Source organism: Heterocephalus glaber, unplaced genomic scaffold (assembly GCF_053883595.1).
Source record: "Heterocephalus glaber isolate CG9 unplaced genomic scaffold, H.glaber_assembly_v1.0 deba00001504, whole genome shotgun sequence".
Lineage (NCBI taxonomy): Eukaryota > Metazoa > Chordata > Mammalia > Rodentia > Bathyergidae > Heterocephalus > Heterocephalus glaber.
This window is the reverse complement of record NW_028258324.1, coordinates 52,285,558-52,308,202: the sequence shown is the minus strand read 5'-3', so window position 1 is coordinate 52,308,202 and position 22,645 is coordinate 52,285,558. Positions and strand designations below refer to the sequence as shown.

Here is a 22,645-nt window from a genome sequence, read left to right as displayed (position 1 = left end):
GAATGTGTAAATGCTGTACACAGAATGTGATTTTCATACCATTGTAAATAATATTGCCAAGAAGCAGTAATACCCACTGTGAAGACATAATTAAAATGCAATACAACCATTTTTCGAGCCCTCATGAAGTAATGGACATACATATTGATCATCAATAGTTTTCCATATTGATGAGAGAGAGAATCACACATTATATGCCTCCTGATAGGACACATTCAACAGTGTCTAAGAAATAGAACATGTGGGTTTTGATCAAAAATATAAAAATTGAATGTGAATCTGATGATATTTCAAAATCTAATTGGTACTTAATATGTAGGACAAAAATAAAATAAACTGACACCATGATATTTTCCTAGCCAAAATAAAAAAACAGACTGTGGGAAATCTAGAGGGAAAAATAACAGTATGATAACAAATAAATTGTTACTAAAAAGAGGGAAACAAGAAACCTACAGATCAGATTTTCTCAACTTCAGAGTGAAGTGCCAGAAAATTCTTTACTTCATTGGCTGCCTTGTTGGATATTGAGAAGTACTTTTAAACCCATCAAGCTAGATATCCTTAACAAATATCCTCCTCTAGTTATAAGAAAACAAGTTTCTAGACCTTGCCAATGTATCTTTAACAGGGCAAAATTGCCTCTAATTGAGAACTATTTTTCTAGATTAATATATATATATATATGTAAATTTATCAACCAGTCAAAAATTATGGACTTTACTAGGTCTTTATTCAAACAAACTGTTTAAATTATAAATAACAGTACAAAATTTAATACTGATTATTAGGTGAATATAAAGTACTTGTAAATATATACATGTGATAAGTGTATCATGAGGATCTTTCGTAAAAGTGTCTTTGTCTTTCATACATATATATAGTAACTTTGCAGATCAAATGCTATTATGTCTAAGATTTTCTCTAAAATATTTGGAAGAAAGGAAGGAGAGTGGAGATACAGGTGGTATATTGGAATAATCCTGATCATTAACTAATAATTGTCAAAACTTGGTAATGGAATTTGTTATATTATTCTCTCTTCTTTCATGTATCTCTGTCATGTAGAAGGTCACCTACTTGTAAGTGTAGGGTGTATAATAATAAGATGGAGCCCTGTAACTTAGCCAAATGACTAAGAGGAATTTGGTGTGAGAATGTCTAAGACAATCACCTTTATTCATTAATAGAAAGATGAAATTTGGTGGACCATTATGGAGTTATGCATACTTAGCTTATTTTAATCCTCATTACAACATAGTTCTTGTTACAGATGAAATTCCATGCTGTTAAAAGAAAAGACCTGTAAATAATTGAAGTACAATTGTCTAATTGTCATAGGAAAGATGGAAGGATTGGTGATTATAGGTGTGGGCTTGCTACTGGGAAAGGTCAGAGAAAGTTTCATCATGGAGAGTATTTGAAATGTGTCTTGAAAGATGTTAGGAGTTACCAGTTATAAGTAGATTAAAATACATTTTAATCATTCTTTTAAAATGCATTCTTGTATATGACTTATATTGCTTTACCAATAAAAATAATTAGTAAAATAAAATTCAATCATATTATATTAATAATTTTGAATCATCTTTCCTCATTGTATCAGTTCCATGTCTAATTATGAATAATTTGATGGCAAAAATATTTTCTGGATTTAAAAATACAGTAGATATTTTCCTAAACTATACCAAATATTTCTATTTCTTTGGAATATACTTTTTAGCATGCTCACAAATGTGATATTATAATCTTTATTATCAAGAACTATTGCTTAAGTGAGTTGTACTACTTACAGTTGGTATATTGTGAACATACATGTTTAGTAATTTTCACACTGTTAGAGTAACTTTTCCAGTTTATCAAAACTGACACATATACATTCCCATATGCACAGTTCTAGGTGTGTTAAATGTTGCATATTATTAATATTTAATTTAATTAGATGATATTAATAAAACATAGTCATAAAGGTTGCAGGATTAATCCCTTGGTGGGAATTCCTTCAAGCATGGACAGTATCTAATATATTTATATAAAATTTTAGTCATAATTACTATAACATATCTAGAAGAAAGGCAAGAAAAGTAAAAGTACATTTTACAAATAACATTCTTATATAAGCACAAGAAATACAATAATTATTATTACTTTTTAACTGGGAAGCAATATGTGTATTTCTTACATTACAGACCAATGCAATAAAGTCTGGGGTCTGTCAACATTTACCTTTCTTAACTACTAAGCAGCACAGTAACATGCTTTTATAATGACTGCAGGCAAGATATGTGAATAGAAATGGACCTTGTTTTGGTTTGTGAAATTCCACAAGGAGCTAAACACATTCTCAATATGCTACATGTTTCAGGTAGTAAACTTGCAGCAAGCTATATGTAAGATAAACACTCATCCATTTCTAAACAAATTGGATACAAATTAGAATAAAACTACAGATATAGAGAGTCTAGTTGACTGTACTAACTAGGATGTTTGCATCTTAATTTAAGAGAAAACCTTCAATTTGAGTTTAGTGCTAATACAACTTAAGTTAGTTTATCTGTATTATAACAGTGGAAATACAGTTTCACTTGATACATTCACTTTGATACACTGCATCACCTGAAAAATAAATTGGGGATAACAAAAACATCTTTAAATTTTCATCAGAAGGATCATTTCTCCTACTGATTTTCAGAAGTGGCTCATCTTTTCTAGTTTCCCCTTAATGCACTAAAAATGGTCTATTTTCCCACTGTCAAAAATAAATATCTGCTTTTGGATCTTTATCAAGAAGAGTACCATTCTGTTATTTTATTTTTAATATTTGAGTTAAGACAAAAACAAAACCAAGACCATGGTTTAAATTCTACCTGAGACATTCTCATATATTTTTTAGTTCTGAAAACTTTCTTACATATTATTAATCTATTAACCCTAAATATCCCATGATCATCTTTGAGGAGCAAAACTACTATCCTACCATTTTAAATATGTAAATGCTTCTTGCCTTTGAAATATCTTAATTAGATCAATGATTTTGATGGACTCTTCTAAGACAAAAGCTCTTTGTATTCTCATGTAGTACATTAAAATTAAACTTTAATCAAATAGAGTTTAAAGATTTCAACAAAATATATCATATTAGGATGTACAAATCTGTCTCTCTTTCCCAATTATGCACCAGTATTTTCAAGTTAATATGGGAAAAGTCAAATACCTGGCTGAAAAATAGAGTAAAAAAGAAAAGTGAGAAAATACAGTTAAATATTTCATGTCAAGAATCTGAACTTTACAACCACATGGAGCTATATTCCTTAGTGAATCATTCCTACTCTTAAATATACCTACTTTAGCCTAATTTAGAAAAGTTTCCCTGGAGATAAAGTGATTCTGTTAGCATAGATCTAATTCAATAAATGACCATCTTATTTGCATATACATAACATGTATCTCAGTATGGCATGTAGAGACATCAGACCTAATTAAAATATTATTTAATTGAAATCATTTTAGTAGTTATCATGTTTAAAATAACATTAATTCCACCCTCATGCCTATCTTTCCTCATCTGTAACAATTTGGATCTTATAAATGTAATTCATACAGTCATCCTGACCCACACACACAAAGAGATTACTAAAAGGAAAGTGTAATACTTTATTGATGACACTAATGAAATTACAACACACATCATTCATTTTAATGGGTCTGTTTCAATGACACATTACGGTGACCAGGAAAGATCAGTGCCAAAATCAGAAACCTAATTAATAACTTCTAGCAGCATCAGTGAAGCAGATGAAGTACCTTTAGCCAACTGACAAATCTTTCCTATTCAACTAAGGCAAAAGGAAATGGAAAAAATGAATTTTGAAACAAAGGCATCTAAGATCTTCATGAGTCATTTCCATGTGTGTGAATTTGCAAATTAATGACATAAATGATGATTCCATTTCAGATGTTCTTTCTTATATTCATAAGCAGACATAAGACACCACCCATTGTAAAACTGAATTAACATTCATTATACCACATGTTGAGAAACTCCTCAATGAAATCATACTAAATAAGTCATGTCTTTCAAACCAGACTGCTGAAAGTAGAGAGAAAAGGCCAGTTTAATTTCTTACAATTGTTTTTAATTCTTTTAGGGATTATATGAACTGTATACTCTACTTAACAGTGGATATTTGTACATATATATTTATATATCTATATCTAGAGATAGCTATCTCTATATATCTAGAGATATCTATCTATATCTAGCTATAGATGTCTATAGATATATTCATATCAACATTAGAAAAGATTATTTGAATTACAATTGGGACTGAGGTGTATAGCTCAGTGGTAGAGTACATGCTTAACATACAAATGCCCTGGGTTCAATTCCCAGCATCCCCCAACCCAAAAGTACAATTATTTCCCTCCCTGTATGCAGTACCCTTTAAACTATGTCTTTGTAGTCTATCACATAAACAGTGAGAGATTTCCTCACGTTGAAACCCTGAATGTAGTTTCTCAACACAGCAAAGAGGTACTCAGCTCAAACCAGAAGAATCATACTGTGGGCGGTCCAGCCTAAATGGACATATTGTTGATGCATTAGTTAAAACAGAAATTCCTTCTCTGTTCTCTCTTCATATATTGACTGTTTAGTGTGTAGTGTGGATTAGACAGTTTTCAAATGATGAGTTAAATTCATAGAACTGTGCGAAAATCATGCTGAATACAGGGCATGCATTACAAAGTTAAGTTAACCATGTTGATACATTAAAAATCTTTAATTCTGTTTTAAAAGTTCTAAGTAAGATTTTTGCATTAAACCAAAAGCATAGTGAACTGTCATTATGAACTGAATGTTTGCATCCTCTCAAAATTCTTATATGGAAGCCCTAACCTACTCCCCATGTAATAGTATCAGAAAGTGAGGGCTCTGGGAAGTAATTAGGTTTGGATGAGATCATGAGGGTAGAAGCCCCACTTTTGGATCGGTACCACTAAAAGTACCATGCAAGGATGCAGCAAGACAACAGCTATCTGTATCCCAGGAAGTGGGTCTCTACCAAAACCTAGCTAAGCTAGCACACTGATCTTGGGTTCCCAGCTTCTAGAATTGTAAGAAATAAACATTTATTATTCAAGTCATGCATTCCATGGCATTTTGTCTTACACAGTCTTAGCTAAGCAAACCATTGTAGTAAAATTAAAAAAATAATAAGGATAATCTTGCTAAGTTTCAGGCCAAGAAATGGACAAAAACAGTCCCATTTGTTCCTGTTATGATTAAATATAAAATACAGCAGAAAACTATACAACTGTGTTCTATGTAGTTCCTGTCAAGTCTTCTCAGCCCAACTAACTACACTGTTTTTCTAGAGAAATTTCCTGAGTAAGAAAATATCTTTTAGGATTTTCCAAGAAGACTTCCTTCCAATCACATAGTGCTTGATTGTTTATCATAAATACAAATTATATTCTACTAAGTTAAAAGGAAGGACAGAAATCAGAGAAGGATTATCACAATTTCTTATACCCTTCCAGAATTTACCCTTTTTGGTTGATGAATATTTTTTCACCCTCATGTGGTTGGTTTCTTATTTTTATTACCATTTTACTGCCTTTATTTATCCATCTTACTCCTAACTATATGACTTGAATCTCAATATGTAAATAAATCTACTTTTTATCTTATATTGTATTCTTTATATCTAAGTACTTCCCCTTCCTCTTAGTAGCTAAGAGTGTGACACTCCAAAGACAATTTCGCATGTATACCCTACATGTATACCCCTGACAATGAAAAATAATGCATTTCCTTTTATTGTATGCCTCAAATATTTGCATTTTCCCTTTCCCCAAAATTCTCTTAGTTACCTTCATTACCTTTGGCAAACAGTAATGCTCAGGGCTCCCTTAAAATCAAACAAAATAGGTAATTCAGCTTATATTTTCATTTATATTTGATTTGAATGAAAAGGATGTGAATGATTTATTTTGGAAAATTCCATTCTAAAGGCAATAGCTCATAACTTAGGTATATCAATTTAAGTGAGTAATTGACCCAATATTGACCTTTGTAGCTTATTTTACTCAATACCCTTACCAAACACCTAAAACAAATAATGTACAATGGTAGGTGCTTGGGATTACAAAAGGTAAGTTTTATCTATGTTGGAAGCCCAGCACATAATAAATAAGTTAAAATTATTATTTTAACTTGTTGATATATTTAAAATTTTATGTAGAATGAAATTATATAATTTTATATTTAATAAAGTTTTCCAACTATTCTGTTTATATGAAACTGTTGAAAATATTGTTTTGCTATGTTTTATACCATATAGCCTTTATATATTATACCATATGGTTTTTGTACATTATGTCATTTAGTCTTTCTATGTTACATTATATAGTCTATAATCATGTGGCACAGTCTATAAATATTCTAAATGGTGGGCCAGGGATTTAGCTCAGTGGTACCATGCCTGCCTTGCAAGCACAAGGTCCTGAGTTCAATCCCCAGTACAGAAAAAAAAAATTCTAAATGGTGCTCACCATATGCCTTACGGTTTCAGAGAAAACTGTAAGGATAGTTCCTGATGGTAGTTATAGTTATTTTATTTAATAACTATAGATATGATTGTATTTTTACCTAAGTAATTTAGATAATTCATTTATTTAACATTTGAAAGTGATCACTTTAACAATACATGTTCTGTTTTGGATAACAAGTATAGTATTTAAGATTTATACTTGAAAACAACTGAATACTGTAATTTTTTTTAATATTCCAAGAGTCTCCTAATCTAGTTAAATTGAGAATTGAGATTAACTGGCACAGAGAGATATTTACGGGTCTGCTGTTCTCAAGTTATTTTTGATCATCTGATATTAGAACCTATGTCCTATATGGGGAGAGTCCCTTAGAGCTTAGTGTGAAGCAGAGGATAACTCTTCCTCCAGGGGATTACTAGGTCCATACATAACAGTTTAATATAAACAGGGTGACACATGTGATCTATGCTCTGCCAAGTGGATGACCCTTCTTAGCACTTTAATTCTGAAAGAACTGAAGCAAATATACAGGACTGGTTCATGATTATTCCTTCTAACTGCTGCTCGGGCAGCAGCAGAGCAAATGCTGCAAGGTAGATTTGCTGCCATGGTGGAGGAGTTTTCCCCAGTGCAGTGGCAACAGGGGTGAGGTCTCAAACACCAGTGTCCTAGCTGCTATTCTGGGGCAGGATCTTGTCAATATTCTCTCAGATTCAGTTTCTTTTGATTACTGCCTGGTTCTCAATGTTTCCAATCACTTCAGTAAACTATTACACAGTTTACAAAATCAGCATACACATGGTATTATACCTAAAGTTATTTATTCTGAAACATGATTTCTTTTTGACTACAATAATCAGACATACACATAATTTGTGTCAGGTTTGAGAAAACTCTTTAGCCCTTTGACACTCTTGGGCAAAAATGTAAATGAATGAATCTTCTCTCAGAGCTCCCTAAGCATAAAACCAACGTTTCTACTGTTTACTCACAAATTGGAAAATTTTTTTACCATTAATTTTAGCACAATAATTTTAATACAATTGATAGAAATTTGCTTATCTACCATTGGCATTTGAAAAAAAATTATTAACTTTTTAAAAGGTGATGATTAGAGCTTTTAAAGTTGTATAATTATTTATGGGTCCCTTTGTTTACAAATTAAACTCCCATGATTTTTATTTCCTTATGTCAACAAAAACAGTTAAGATGGTAAATGTGAGCAGATTTACTCAGTTTTACAGTTCATTTACAATTTTAATTTTCTGTCACATTTTCAAAGTGAATATTTCGTATGTTAACATCTGTAATAATTCCTTAAAATATGAAATAGTCTTTAGAGTTTCATGGGTAATTTTACATTAAAAATTGGGCATTGAGTATCTTTAAGCTCGTTAGAAGCTTCAATAGGGCAATCAATTCACTTTGCTTTCACTTTTCCTTCAAGCTAATATTTAAAAAGCATTACAGTATTTGGTTGATTTCAAAGTATAAATCTTGGAATAACATACTTATTATCCAGAACAAATCCTGTATTTTTACCTCAAAGCACTCATTTTATATTTTCAGTCTCTTGGTATTCTTTTTTGCAAAATCTGAATTAATTGGATGTTTGCTAAATTTCCCATTTACTAAGTGCTTTATACTCTTTGGTCATTGTTTAAGAAATGACCCAATCTGTTCTTAGTCAATAATAAAATTATACTTAATAAAAACATTAAAATTTATGTGTACTTTAATTAATTACTCTTTCAATTAGTTATTTTGGGAGATACATATCACTATTTGAAATACAAACTAGCTTTTGATGTTACTGACTTTATTCAATGGGATGAATTATTCTATTTCTGCCTTCTTTCTTGAAGTACAATAATTAATATGTGCAAAAAAATAATACAGGTATCTTTTAACTGGACCATTTGGAACTGTGGTCCTAAATTGAGAGAAAGATAACTAGTGCATTCTTTCCACTCAACGTCTCAATACAGGTCACCTTGACATTTATTTCCATGTTTAATGAATGTTCCAGCAGATATGACGATCCAATATTTGGAAAATAGTACTAATCAGTGAATTCTGAGCCATATAAAGTACAAACCGTCTAGTAGTAGTAGACTGTTTTCAGTCTAAGTTATATAAATGTCAGGTAGTATGTGACATGATTTTTTGAATCTCACAAAATATATTGGAATGATAAAGTCATATATTGTTCAAATTACAAAATTTTAATATTTATAACACTTAGAGAAGACAAATCCAAGAAAGCCTATATTTTTAAAGAAATACAATAAAGAAAGTGTTTACAACCATTCTAGTCCCACTGTATCCAAGAAAATTTAGGACATATAAAAAAATGTTTCTTTCTACCCACCCCCACAGAACCAACTAAACTTTGCTTTGCCTTTTTTAATAGAATTTGAAAATTGTTTTTCACTTTTCAAATGGAGATGAGGTCCAGTGATAACAATTGTTACTACTGAATAGCTGTGAATAAATAAAAACTTTGAGGATAAGCCAAACCAGCTTTGCCCTCCTGTGGTTTTATTAGCCCAGAACGCATCATCTCAGAGAAAACCTATTTCTGACAGTGGTTTGGAACCATTTCTTTTTTATTTCTACTTCATAAAGAATGACTTCTTTCCTCGATATTTCTAGTTTTTTTTAACCAAAAATCTTTAGATTTTCTTTTATAAGACAGTATTGCAATTTCAGTCAGAAAAAAATGTTGCAAAGACAAAAGGCTCTTTTGCCAACCTCCATGGTAAATGGAATTATTATATAAACATGTACTAATAAAAATTTTAAAAAATTAAAAAGGTATACACAGGTTAGAATAACCAGCTAATAGTAATGATATACATGTACAGAAATGCTGATATATGTGAAAAGGTTATGGTGAACTTTAAACTATTAGGGAAAATGTATTGTGAGGTTTAAAGGTAGACTGATAAGAGCAGGTTCTTTTCTGTAACTTGTAAAGGATCATGGCAAATTAATAATAAAATTTCTTTCTGATCTTGAATCCAACTACTTACTGTTAGAGGTAATAATAAGAGAAGAGATTCCTTGTAGTCTGGATGAACTATAGCATCAATTGGATACAGTCCAGAGAGGAGCCAAATTTTTTACAACTTGTCCGCAAGCCCAAGCAAAGTTTGTTGATTTCTCCTCAGCACAACTGTAGCATGTGGCTGATGATTTTGTCATAGCACTAACTGCACAAAGCTGTGACCTTCTGAGGGATACTTTTCTCTCGTTAGGCACAGATACTCTAGGATATAGTTTCTTGATCACTGCATATCTCCTCACATATCTAACAAGTACATACCGAACATGAAATAAAATAACTATGATGATAATAATTACTAAATTCTTATTGAACATTTGATATATGTTCCAAAACATTCAAACAATTCTGCACACTTTAATTCATAAAATCCTCAAAACAAAGTAACAGGCACTATTTTTACTTCTTTTTGGAAAGAACTGAAGAGGACAGGCAGCTTAATTTTCTGAATACCCACAGTGCTTGAGTAGGAAAGCCAAGATTTTAGAAAGGTATAGATTTGAAAGGGTTCTAATTTTACTGTCTTATCTACTTTTATACTTATATCAAAACAATATTCCGACAAATATTAAACTTGAAACTCATGGTTGAAGATTATTAGAAAAGGCTTCCAAAGAAACAAACATTTTCCAAGGTGCTGGAGTATAGCATATTCCAAACCAAACTTACAATAATTTACAGATTCATCAATAAAAAAACAAATTTTCCTCCTTACTCTATGACAATAGCTTCCTTTCAAAAATTAAGTTTGATTGTCAGAGATATTTTCCTGAGGATATTTTCTAACAAGAGAGGCAATTTATCAAAGATACTAAACACTTGTCCACCTACCCTGAACACTTAAAATTGGTGTTTCTTTTGATATAATAATATAGGGTTGAATAGGAAGGAATTTTCTGAGCATAACAAAGACATTGAACCAAAAGCAAGTAAGAGAAAAAAGAGATAGACAATATGACCTTCAAATAGATGCTTCAAAATCTCTGACTTTATTTCCTTCTTACTCATTGTCTCTCTGTTAAATGCCTGCCTGTTTTGTAGGAAGAAAAAAGAAAATGAGAAATAGTACTAATTGGAATTTTATCACTGAGAGAGTCTTAGTCCATTTTCTGCTGCTGTAATGGAATATCACAGAATGGGTAATTTAATATTTCACAGTTTTAAGGGGGAGAAGTCTAAGATCAAATGGGCTCTACCTATTTAGGATCTTTCTGATACATCGTTAGGACAGCATTAGAGAAGAAAGCTCAGGGAGTGAGAAGGTCAAAGCAAGGGAAAGCAAGAGAGAACTTGTTTCTCTGATAAGGCTGCTCTAACTAGTTCAGTTAGATAACTAGTTCAGTCCCTTGACAAAGGAATTAATTCATTCACGAGGGAATGATTTAGCGTCTAGATACAAGCTATACCACCAAGTTAGCTTTGAAAAGATAATCTTTTCATCTTAAATGGAAAGGGAGGGAAAAGAATAGATACAGTTGAAAATGATTAAGGATGAAAAAAAGATTGAAGGCTGTGCTAACTTGATGAAAATGTTTTGGATTCAATTTTAATCCATTGTTTAATTTCCTGTCCAATCATTGCTGCTACTCCTCTAGTCCCCAGGGCCTCCCATAATGCCAACATATGGTCTCTTCACAATTGACCTTTGTGGTATCTTCGTACAGTAACACATTGGTGATGGGTTTCTCTGATTCTTTCTTTTTGTTCTGGGGATTAAACCCAGGGACTTCACTCTGAGCTGTATTCCCAGCATTTTTTTTTTTTTTTTTGGTACCGGGGATCAAACTCGGGTCCTTGCGCTTGCGCAGCAGGCGGCGAAACCACTGAGCTAATTCCCCAGCTCTGATTCTTTCTGATGAATTCCTCAGAGCAATTTCATCCATGATTATAGAATTCAATGAACTGACTCAGGCTAATAGATATTAACAAAACTTCCACAATGAGTTGAAAGAGAAAGTGCTTTATCATCTTTGAATCATCTAGTTCCAAATATAATATTTAGAACAGGACAGGCACTTAAATGTCTGCTAAATCGATGAACTCATGAATGAAGCAAATAACCAGTTTGTTGTAATAAAATGTTAAAGATATCAGATTACAGACTTCGAAGTTAAGTGATATAAGGTGAATTTTTAATAGTCTCTCAACTATTAATATTCAAGTGAATAATTTCACCTGAAAATATATTTGTATTTTTCAAGAATAAAGTATGCACTCATTCTATCTCATTATGTATGAACAAATTTTCATTCAACTAAAATATTTTGTGATTTTAAGTTTTATTGTTCTCAATGCTTCATATATTGATGTGGACTCTCATATTTAATCTTTTTTAAAAAAATATTTCCTACTTCTATATTTGCCATCCAACACTCTAGACACCAAAAATAACATTACCAACTATGGAAAGGGAGGAGAAATTTTCAAAAACAGGTAAAAAATTGTCCTCACTACTCTCTGCTCTTATCTTGAAAATTTCATAGACAAAACATCTAGCTTTGAGTCAATTAAAATAATTTGGGTGTTTCTTCAATATGCAAATGTAGGATTCTAGGGAAAATTTAATGAAAGTTGTACAATAAAACTTTGATATTATATATGCATAATTCTAAAATTTTCTAGTGTCTACAACAAAGAAACAAAGAAGTGAAATAATGTAACCAAATATTATCATTTCAGCATGAATTGATATAAAAATTATATTTTGTTTGTTTATTTTTTTTTGTTTTTGAGGCAAGGTCTCACTACGTAGTTTGGACTGGCTCTTGAATTCACTATTATCTCAGGCCGGTGTTGTACTTGCAGCAATTCTCCTGTCTCAGCCTCCCAAATACTGGGATTACAAGCATATGTCGCCATGTTCAGTCTATATAAAAACTATCAAAGTGATTTTTAAAAAGTTATTCTTTTTATAGTAAGTTTTAAAGTCTATTGTGCATCTTATACTTTAAGCATCTTAATTTGGAGTAACTACATTTCAACCTAGTACACTTGTTGCTAGCTCTTACCATACTGAATAGGGTAGATCTAGAAGTTCAGATGACACAATCATAAGTAACTCTTAAACAGGAAATTGAATTCCTTAAAATAATTATTCTTGATATGTTTGTTTTTCTATGAGCACAGCAATGAATTAAGATTATACCTACTTTATTTCACAGTTAGACTCTACATAGACATTTGATAATGGAAAAGAAAGAAGTAAAATTTTTTTAAAATCATGTTTGCCTAAAAAATGTTTCCTAACTTATTTTCAAATGGAGATAAGTAAAAAGTAAAGTCTGAAATAACAATTTCTCAACATTCACATAAGTCAAGGCATTTTACAGGCAGAATGTTGCTGTACACAGTTGTGTTTATGAAATTACTGAAAATCTGTATCATCGAAATTTTACTGTTAGGCATTTTAGGAGCAAAGGAAGCAAATAAGTGTTTTCTAATCTTGTAAAGAATTGGAACATGCTCTCCCAAAGATGAGATTTTGCATCACATAATTCAAGAAAGAATAAGGATAAATGAGTGTGTCATCAAACTATGAAATAATAATGTATGTTAGAAATGCTGACAGATCTTTAACTGTAGCAGCACAAAGTGTACAGTTAAATGTATCACACATCAGCAATAAATAAAAATTTCGGATACAGTTTGCTGCCTTGACCTTCAAGCTCCAACTGTGTTTGAATCATCAAAAGTCCATAAATAATATAATTTACAATCTTTCAAAGAAGACTGTGTGGACACAATAAACTCGTATGTTATATCAAAGAAAAGAGACACATAGTTGATCTCTCAGGATCAAATTCAGTCAAACTACTTACCAAGTTCACTTATGCTAACATACTATTTTTCAATCAGGGGCAAAACAGTTAAGGTTTATCAGTTGTCTTATATATGACAACTGTAATATGAGTTCATTTCTCTGAACCATAGGTTTTAGTCTAGCAGTCTAAAGTATTTAGGTCTTCAAGGTCTCTCAGCAACCATTGTGCTGATTATCACTCAGTGATGAATAACTCTGATCTACATGAAAACTTAAAATTGCACTCTCTCATACAAGCAAACACCAGCAGAGATAGGGATGAGTTTATTTGTATATAGTAACATTCCTATATACACTGAGATGATGCATCTATAACACAAAAATCAAATTAAAATAAGTTAAAGTAGCACTCCTAAGGGTAACTGTCACCAAGCTCAAAAACTTCTTTCTTAAGAAAAGGAGGGCCGGGGATTTAGGTCAGTGGTGCTGCACCTGCCTTGTAAGCACAAAGTCCTGAGTTTGATCCCTGGTACCAAAAAAAAAAAAAAAAAAAGAAAGAAAGAAAGCGAGTAATACTGAATAACAGAAGCAGTCACCAGTAGATCCAAGTAGCTAGACACAATGACATTAAGTAATCAATAAAAACATAAGAATGAAATCAAAATGTTGAACTATTCACTCATTTTCTACTTTTCAGCAGCAGATGATAGTTATTAACATATTGAGGAAAATGTCCCAATAGTCTTTGAAAGCTTTATTGTTTTCCTAGATGATGGATAGCTTTGATGACCTTAATCAACATAAGATAATGTTAAATGTTACTAAAAAGATCTTGATTCAGGTAAAAGCTAATATCTTTTTAAAACCCTTTCTTGAGAAGTTCCCATTCATTTTTCCATTCCAGTCTGTGAAACACCAATGTCTACAAGTCTATGCAACCCTGCTTTAAGTACCACCTCCCCTATGAGGCCAATCTAGATCTTATTCCAGTTGAAGAAAATACAAACAAAAGCTTCACTCCTATTTCTCTTAAACTCTGTATTCTTTCACCTTATTTGGCAGTTATATTTAAAGATGTTTTATATCCCTTTTAGAAGATAAGGCACAGAGGAAACACTAACACTACAGAGTTTATAAGAGCAGGAAGGGTCTATAATTCCTAGTATTGGAGAAAGGAAACCTAGCGTTACTGAAACATAGAACCTTGAAAGAGGCATCCTAAAAAGCTGTAAATCAGAACAGTGAATAAGGGCTACTGCTTGGCTCTAAATAATGATTCTGAGCTCAGAGATCAGGCCTGTGAATCTTTAAGACATGGGTATAAGGAAGGGACCCTAGTCTGCTAGTACTGGTGTATCATGAGCCTATGTAAGCTAATGTTGGAAAAGTGCTGCTCCTAGTTGGGTGAAGAAGCATGGCTAGAATGGCAATGACAAGGAAAGGAACAAAAGTACAGGAATAAAATGAAAGTGGCAAGAAGCATCTCTTCTTCCTCCAGGCTTCAAGTTTTCCTTTTCTGCTTCCTAATAGAGAATCTAACACAGAATCAGCCAGCAAAGTAGAAATGTAGTTTGTAGAATCCCAGCCCTCACTTTGCACCACAAAGAATGTAAGAATGGGTTTGCAATGGAAAGACTAGAACTTACTGGCTGGTATATCTATAAGAATAAAGTCTTTGTCTAATCTACATTCACATCCCTTACATTATCTGGTATAGTGGCTGAATGAGGTCCCAAAGCTTTGCTCACGTCCTAATATCTGGGACTTGTAAATGTTACCTTATTTGGAAAAAGTATCTTCGTGGATGTAATTCAGTTAAAGATCTCAGCAAAAGGTTTTCTTGTATTATCTAGATGGGTCCTAAATCAAATCATAAGCCTCTTTTTTAAAAAGTGGCAGAAAGAGATGTAATTGCAGTTCCTTGTTTGGCTTTAGTAGCATGACTGCATGTTAAAGGCCATCCTGGGCAACTTTGAGAGACCCTCTTACTAAACAAAAAATTGTAAAAGGCTATGCAGCTTGGTGGTACACTTGCCTATTCCCTGGCATGCAGGAGGCCTGGGACTCAATCCTTAGCAAAGAAAAAAGAAAAGGTACTGAATAGGAAAAGAGGGAGGCAGAGTACGGTGACGCAAGTGCTGGCAGTCACAGGAACGGGTGCTCTCCTAGGGCCCGTGGAGAGAGAATGTCCCTACTGGCACCTTCATGTCAAATTTCTGACCTGTCAAACTTTAGAACAGTAAATTTCTATTGTTTTAAGACACCAAGTTTATGGTAATTTGTTACAATAGCCACAGGACATGAATGCATTTAATATATGCTTTATACCTAGGAGACACTAATTTTTATGAAATAGGTAAAATGGTAATCATAAAACTTTTTATTTCCTTATTTACAGAAAGCTTAATTCATCTACAAAATTTACAAATATAACTTGGTACTAATGTAGTCTGTTCCGTCCGTAGGGGCTACATTCCAAACTCTCAGGGGTTCACTGAAGTCACAGATAGTTCCAAAGTCTATATGTACTGTTCTTTTCCTGTATATGTGATACAGTCAAATTTCTAAATCAGGCAAAGGAAGAGATTATTAACAACTACTAATAAAATAGTAAAAGTATATAGATATTCTTTAATAAATCTGCTACCATCATTACTATTGTGCAGTAGGATCACACTAAGGAAAACAATAATTACTTGAGCACAGGCACTGTGAATCTATAGCTGTCACCTGATCCCTGAGAGTACGTGTGTAAGGAATAGGTGCTTCATGTAGTGTTGGCACACTCGACAAAGAGATAACTCACACCCTGAGTGGATGGGGTGCAATGGCATAAGATTTCATCCTGCTGCTCAGATAGGTGCACATTTTAAAACTTGGGAATTACTGATATCTGGAATTTTCCATTTAATGTTTTCAGACCATTATTGACCACAGGTACTTTAAAGCTTAGAAAGTAAAATCATGTGTAGGGGGAAAGGGGTTACTGTAATAAGCTATGATAAATAAAATTTGCCTAAAACTTATCTAAACTGTATGAAAAAACCAATAATTTGTTTGGAGAATCTGACTGTATAAACTATCAAATCTTTCATTGGTGATTTATAATAATAAATGTGTAAAATATAAACACGAACATTTTCTGAAATAAAATGAAACTATTCATCAGCTTCTAGAAATTAATTGAGGAACATGTTTCCATGTTTTAGTTCTTAATATCCAGAATGATTTTATACTGATTTATATTCTATTTTAGAAAAAAAACCAGGCACTATGAATAAGCTTTCAGAGAATGTCTATTCTTTATTTTTTAAAAACTATTTATTTAAATTTCATAGTTAAGGAAAGGAGAAAGGGATAGGACACAAGAGAAATGTGTAATGCCCTAACATTTGATGCAAATACAGTATTTTTTTCTTTCCTCCAAAACTTTTGTATCTGATAATGCTATATTTTATCAGCTTTTGAATGAATGATATTGCATAAAATTATATTGTTAGTATATCTTCCAAACACTTTGGTGCAGCATATACAAACTTTGATTAGAAAATAAGACCTACTATGATTAGCAATAACAAAAATTGGGAGACACCTTAACTGGCACATTTAAAGGCTACGCCTTCCAAAATATTTGGGCATGTTTCTTCCATTTTACATAAAAGCCAATTACAATTTGCATGTAATTATTTTTGGATAAGAAAGAGAAGGTAAGGTGAATTTTTTGGCTACATTAGTATTAGCCAAATACAACCAGACTGATTCAAACAGAATTTCTTTCCAAGATTATTTAGCCATTAAAAGCATTTAATAAAAGTAACCTTACCTTGTCAGTCATATTATTTGAGCTCAAATCAAATTCTGTATACATTACAGTTAAAAATATATCATAGTAGTTCATGAAACTGCTAGCATTGATTTCTTTCTTCATATTTACCCAGATATAATCTGTCATTAAATTTTATAGATTCCATCTCTAAAATCTACAAATTCAACTTCTTCCCATGTTTATTAATATGATCTCTGTGATGGTTAATTTTTATGTCAGTTTAGCTAAGCTATATAGCCCAAAGGTTTTTGCCAAACATGAGTCTGTGTGCTATGAAGGTGTTTTTTATATATAATAGACATCTATAGGAAGGATATTGCCTTCAATAATGTGACTGGGCCTCATCTAATCAGTGGAAGCTTCCAACAGCGAAAAATAAGGTTTCCTGGTGAAAAAGGAAATTCTGCGTCAAGACAGTAATATAGCAATTTTACTGAATTTCTAGTCTGTTAGCAGCCTGCCCTACAGATTTTGGACTTGAGATCAGAGCATCAAATCTTCTCTTGAGACTCAGTTTGCCAACTGTACAGATAGATACACAGATATATAGATTGAAGCCATACAGCCTCTACAAGTATATAAGCAAATTACTTAAAATTCCCTCTCTCTTCTCCCTCTCCCTCTTTTTCTCCCTCTTCTTCGTTCTCTCCAGAGAACATTGATGGATAAACCTAGATTTTTAAAATAGCACACACTGTCTCTGATATTTTCATTTCTTCCATTTCCTTGAAAATCCTTTCTCCACATAACAGACAGTTCTACAATAGTTAAGGAATAGATAAACAGACAGATAAAAGTGCGTTATTATCTATTGATATTCAGACTATTAAAGCATTGAAATAACACCTAACCCCTGTCTATGGGCTCTCTAGCCTTGAGGAGTCTCTGGTCTCAGTGTAAAGTGGGATTGTTCACAAATGAAAGATATCTTCAGATAAGATTAACATGCAAATTGGTATTTCTATAGTCAATACATGATTATCAACTTCAAGTAAAGGAAGTTCTCCAGGATTTCGGTACTATGTCAGAGTCAAAATTTAGGTCTTCATAGTCTTTGAATTCATAGCTTCAGTGCCACTGATATCCTATTATTTTCATTGTTAATGCTAAATTCCCCAAATCTATTTGGCCACCTTACATTTAAAACAAATGATGATTTTTCTTTAAGACAATCTCAGTCTAGGCAGAGTACTACATATCCACTTTTTTGTGAGATAAAGTATTTCTGTTTTTATTAGCTTTAGATTATTTTAACCACATTTGTCTCCTTTGAAATATCCTTTTCATCCTCATCCTATAAAAGTGGCCAAAAATTTGGTTAAAAAAATAAAACAGCCTGAGCATGGTGGCACACACCTATAATTCCAGCACTGCGGGAGGTTGAAGCAGGATGATCACAAATTCAAACCCAGCCTGTACAACTTAGAAACTTACTGAGAACCTTTCCAAAAATAGAAACGGGGCTGGAGATGTAGCTAATTGGAAAGGTCCTCTGTCCATTCTTTAGCATTGCAAACAAACAAACAGAATGGCTGTCAAGAGGCCCACCATTCCATCAGTAAGTGCACGCAGATCCTAGGGAGCAGCTGTGTGGCCCAGACGAGTGTAGCTGCAGGCGGATCCCAGCCAGGGTTCAGCCCCAACTCCAGAGGCTCAGGCACACCTGTCTAAGCCAAAGGCCCAGCCAGAAAAGAACTGCACAGGCGCACAATCTTCATCCAGAGGCCCGCCTAGAAAGGAGCTACACAGGTGCACAAGTAACAGCTAGAGGCTCACCCCAATACTATTGATAAGGACGTGGAGACCCTAGCCAGAAGCCTGCACAAAAAACAGGAACTGGGGTGCACAGTCCCCAGCCAAAGGCCCTCCCAGACAACAGCTACACAGGGTCCCCAGAAAGAGGCATGGCTAGATACCATCCCAAGTATGAACAGGCCCCAGCCAGAAGCCTGCCCAGAAAACAGATCAGCTCAGGGATCCAGAAGGCCACCACTCTGACCCCAGGAATTGGTGTAATGGAGGGCAGCAGAGTAAAGGGTGCTTGGTGGCTTGCTGAAAGTTGAAGACCACTGGATGAGCAAAAAGTGACCTCAACAAAGGCGCAGCATGCAGTACTTGTTGAAATGAGAAGACAGGTAAATAAGTCTCAAAACCAGACTTCCTAAGGCACCCCAAAGGGCAACGAGATGGAACAATCTGATACTCAACCACTTGGACGCCCTGAACTGGCAATGAAAGAGGATCTGGAAAAAATGAAATCAGAAATAATTTCTTAGGTAACAGCAGAGATTGTGCACATAGTGCAAGACATGATTAATAAATCTAGAGAGGACACAGATAAAAAAATAGAGGAGCTGAGAAACATGATGGAATCCCAACATAGGAAACAAATGGAATCCATAAAATAGATGCAAATAGATTTCCAGGAGATTAAATCTCCACTGAAAGTTAATGCAACAGAATGAGCCAATGTGAGGATAGAATTTCAGATAAAGAAGATAGGATTGAAATTAGTGACCAGGAAAAGAAAAATTTCTAAAAATTTTAAGGGACCATGAGAAAACAATCCAGCAGCTGCTAGACAATGCAAAGAAGAGTAATATCAGACTTATCAGAGGCAATGAAGAAACAGGAGAGAGTGCAGATGACATAAAAAAAAAACTATTCACAGAAGTGATGGCAGAAAACTTCCCAAGCAGGGGAAAAGAACTTGACATACAGATAAGTGAGGCATATAGGACTCCAAATAGCCTTGATCAAAAAAAAATCTACACATAGGCATATAATAGTTAAGATTCCAGAAACCCAACAGAAGAACAAAATTCTACAAGCAGTTAGAGAAAAGAAACAAGTCACATACAAAGGAAAGCCCATCAGAATCATAGCAGACTTCTCAACACAAACCCACAAGGCAAGAAGATCATGGAGAGACATATTTTAAGCCCTAAAGGAAAACAATCTCCAACCCAGATTGATGTACCCTGCAAAACAATCTTTCAAAATTGATGGAGAAATAAGATACTTTCATGGCAAAGAGCACCTTAGGAAATTCATGAACACCAAACCAGCACTCCAAAAAATTTTAGACAAAATCCTATGAAAAGACAGTGAGGCTCACAACCCCAGAAAGCCCAGCAGAATGAATTCATCAGGGATGACAAGAAATTAAACACAAAGGGGGAGAATCCAACAAAAAGAAAAAGTCTTGACAAGGATAAGTCAATACATATCAGTTATAATCATCAATGTTAATGGTCTCAATTCACCAATCAAAAGAAATAGATTGGCAGAATGGGTCAAGAAGCAACATCCAACAATATCCTGCATAAAAGAAACACACTTAATTAAAAAAGAAACTCATAGACTGAAAGTTAAAGGGTGGAAAACAATACTCTGTGTGACAGGAACCTCCCAAAAAAGCAGGAGTAGCTATCCTCTTTGCAGATTAAGTGGATTTCAAACCAACAATGATTAAGAGAGACAAAGAAGGACACTACATCCTTGTAAAGAGAATAATCCGAGAGGAAGAGATGACAATCATTAATACATATGCACCAAACACTAGTGTGCCCAACTATATAAAACAAATACTAATGGACATAAAAAATCAAATAAGCACTAATACAATAGAAATGGAGGACCTCAATATCCCACTGTCACAAATAGATAGATCAACTAGACAAAAAATAAGCAATGAAATACTAGAACTCAATCAAACTCTTGAACAAATGAACTTAATAGATGTTTACAGAGGGTTCCACCCCACAAAATCAGAATACACATTCTTTTCAGCTGCACAAGGATCATTCTCCAAAATAGACCACATACTCGCTCATAGAACATATTTAGGTAAGTGCAAAGGAATTTAAGTTATCCCCTGTATATCATCAGACCATATTATGATGAAATTGGAGATCAATAGCAAAAGAAACCACAAGAATTTTATAAACACATGGAAACTGAACAACACACTTCTGAATAACCAATGGGTCACACATGAAATTAAAGAAGAAATCAGACAGTTCCTACAACCAAATGACAATGCCAATACAACATATGGAAATCTACGGGACACAATGAAAGGAGTCTTACGAGGGAAATTCATAGCAGTGAATACTCACATTAGGAAAAGAGAGAAAGCCCAATTACACAACCTGATGCTGAACCTCAAGCTTCTAGAAGAAGAAGAGCTGGACAAACCCAAAGCTCATACATGGGAGGAAATTATATTGCAACTATTTTATTTTACAAATACCTTACAAATGATTTTATTACAAATGATTTTTGATATATTTAAGCAATAATGTTTTCATACATAAAAGCTTATCATCACACATTCTAATTGGCTATGGGCCACTTTGTTGGCTTAGCATATAATCCTCTTCTTCCTGCTGCTGAAATCTGGGGTACAAGAATCTGCCTATCTTGCTGTTACCCAAGAGACACATTTTGGTAATCCCAAATTCATTGGTTTTTTTTAGTTTTGTTTTGAGACAGGGTCTCATTATGTAGTTCAACCTGGGTTTGAAATCACTAGGTAGCCCAGGCTATCCTTGAACTTGCAGAGATCCTCCTGCCTCAGCCTCCCAAGTGCTAGGATTACAGGCATACACCACCATGACCAGCTGTCTGCTTTCTTTAGTCCCTCAGTACCTTCTACCTTTGGTGGCTGGTTCTCATGCACGGGGTTTTCTCAAATTTTTTTTTTTTTTGGTTGGTTTTAAGGGAATAAATGTGCTTAGATTCCTTTTTAGTAATTTTCTTAAGAGTATGCTTTGATGACAGTAGAAAATAAATATTTAAAACAAGCAAAATAAAAACTTAATGCCAACTTCAAAGTTGAAGGAACCTGGAAAACTTTAACTATCCAACAAGATTAGGGAGTTAGGTAAGGGTAGGGGCACTTGGGAATTTCTCCAGCTCTGTGAAAACAGAAAATCCAAGCTCTCAGCTACAGAATGAGTGACAGCAAACACTCTCATGTTTATGCTGTAAGCACTGCACATGGGCACGTCACACACACAATGTCACAGCGTCACGGCTCTGATGTGCCAACACAGGTGAGCTCCCAAAAGCCATCACAAACTCTCAGAGCATAGCTATTCCTGCCTTATGTTTTAGGCAAATAACTGTGGTACAGCAATATAAATATTGATTTTCTAGATTTTTTAACTGCTAAAGTTTTCAGGACTACATTAGATGCTGATAGGCCTACACAGGCCAATTTTAAAGTGCATATTAGAGGATACTAAATCCTGCACAAGCTTCAGCCTCTGTAACATCATAGGTTAACAGTTTCACAAATTTGTAAACATTAAATTAATAAGAAACAATATTAAAAAATTCTCTAAGAGGCATTTAGTTTCTTATAGGTTTCTTCAATGAACAATGACACGTTCTTCATCTGGAATGAATTACGAAGAACATGCAAGTCTTT

The 22,645-nt window shown here is 33.5% G+C and overlaps 1 protein-coding gene and 1 pseudogene across 9 annotated transcripts in view; both read right to left on the bottom strand.

Moving 5' to 3' along the window:
- Window positions 1–22,645, bottom strand: part of Naaladl2 (N-acetylated alpha-linked acidic dipeptidase like 2) — an 891,856-nt gene that overhangs the window by 7,224 nt on the left and 861,987 nt on the right. The window lies entirely within an intron of this gene.
- LOC101706660 (centromere protein Q-like) overlaps window positions 6–22,645 on the bottom strand; it is a 35,191-nt pseudogene continuing 12,551 nt past the window's right edge.